This window comes from Piliocolobus tephrosceles, chromosome 10, assembly GCF_002776525.5.
Source record: "Piliocolobus tephrosceles isolate RC106 chromosome 10, ASM277652v3, whole genome shotgun sequence".
In the NCBI taxonomy this organism is placed as follows: Eukaryota; Metazoa; Chordata; class Mammalia; order Primates; family Cercopithecidae; genus Piliocolobus; species Piliocolobus tephrosceles.
Window position 1 is genome coordinate 102,614,651 of NC_045443.1, and position 2,021 is coordinate 102,616,671.

At 48.9% G+C, this 2,021-nt stretch overlaps 1 pseudogene; it reads right to left on the bottom strand.

Annotated features, from left to right (window-relative positions):
• Positions 1–410: 410 nt before the first annotated feature.
• Positions 411–1,684, bottom strand: LOC111543873 (annotated as a pseudogene).
• Between the last annotated feature and the right edge of the window lie 337 nt (positions 1,685–2,021).

Below are 2,021 nucleotides of genomic sequence, written 5' to 3' on the forward strand. Positions count from 1 at the left end.
ATATCTAAACATACAGAAGGTACAGTAAAAAATGGTGTTATAATCATATGAAAACACCTTTGAATATATGGTCCACTGTCAACTGAAATGTTACTGTGCGGTGCATGCCTGTATTTCATTAGATGTAGGTTTTGAAAATATATTCTCCCAGTCTTGGCTTATCTTTTCATTTAGAGTAGCATCTTTCAAGAGCAAAAGATTTTAATTTTGCTGGAGAAAATGTATCCATTTTTCGTGTATGATGATAACTTTTATGTCTTGTCTTATTCCATTCCGGCTGCTGTAACAAATTACTATAAACTGGATGGACTACAAAAAATAGAAATTTCTTTCTTTTTTTCTTTTTTTTTTTACCTCCGAACTTTTTATTTTCCTCCTGCTCCCCAAAGGGTACTCTGTCTTCTGCTGGATTAATGCCTCAGAACTTTGGTGTCCTTCATCTCAGACAACACTTTGCCATCCACCATCTGGCAGGTGGTGGTCTTTTGGATGGTTTGCATGGAGTTGTTGCTGTCCAGGGCATCACCAAGATTGAACTCCTCGCCATCTTCCAGCAGGCAGTGGCAGGTGGCAATCTCAGCCTCCAGCTTGACCTTGATGTTCAGCAGGGCCTCGTACTCCTGGGCCTGGCGCTGTCCCTCTGCCAGGGTCTGTGCCAGCTCTGACTCTAGGTGCAGCAGGATCCCGTTGAGTTTCTCCATCTGCAGGGTGTGGCAGGCCTCCACCTCCCTCAAGCTGTCCTCCAAGCTGACTTTCAGATTTCTCATGGAGTCCAGGTCAATATCCAAGGACTGGACTGCACGTCTCAGCTCTGTGAGCGTCATCTCAGCAGCTCTAACCTTGGCAGACTGCGTGGTGACCACTTTGGTGCTCTCCTCATTCTTTTGAGACCAGTATTTGTCTAGTTCCTCTTGGTTCTTCCAAGCCAGCTCGTCATATTGGTCCCAAATGTCTGCCATGATCTTGGCGAGGTCCTGAGATTTGGGGGCATCTACCTCCATGGTCAACCCAGAGCTGGCAATCTGGGCTTGTAGGCCTTTTACTTCCTCTGCGTGGTTCTTCTTCATGAATAGCATCTCCTCCTTGAGAGCCTTGATCCGTCTCCAGCTGTGGCCGAGTGACACTGGTGTCATCAATGACCTTGCAGAGCCTATGGATGTCATGGGCCATGGCCAGCTCTGTCTCATACTTGACCCTAAAATCTTCAGCAGCAAGACAGACATTGTCGATCTGCAGAACGATGCAGGCATTGTCCACAGTATTTGCAAAGATCTGAGCCCTCAGGTCCTCAATGGTCTCGAAGTAATGGCTCCAGTCTCTGACCTGGGGTCCCTTCTTCTCCAGGTGCTGGATTTTGCTCTCCAGCTTCTGGTTCTTGGTCTCCAGGCTCTTTGCTCTGTACAGGTAGGAGGCCAGGCAGTCATTCAGGCTTTGCATGGTCTCCTTCTCATTCTGGATGCCTCCCATTCCTGCCAGACCCCCAACCATCCCGCGGCCAGGCCCCCGGACCCCATGCCGCCCAAAAGCTGGTCAAGCAGGATACGGAAATCCAGGAACCAGAGCCCCTGGTGCCTACATAGACACTGACCATGCTGCTGACCGGCCAGGCACCATAGCTGGGCGCCTGGACAGAGCCCAGGGACCGATAGTTGTTGGAGAAGGTAGAGCGAGTGGTGAAGTTCATGGTGTCCGGGGAGGCGGGCGAGAGGACAGGACTCAGACTTTCCCAATGACCAAAAAGTAGAAATTTGTTTCTTAACATTTCTGGAAGCTGGGAAGTCCAAGATCAAGACACTGGGAGATTTGGTATCTGGTGAGGAAGCGCTTGCTCTCAGGTTCATAGATGGCTCCTTCTTGCTGCATCCTCACTTGGTGGAAGGGGCAAGATTGCTCTCTGGGGCTTCTTTTATAAAGACAATAATCTATCCATGAGAGCTCTGTCCTCATGACCTAGTCACCTCTAAAGGCCCCGTCTCTTAGTACCATCACAGTGGCAGTCAGGATTTCAACCTATGAATTTT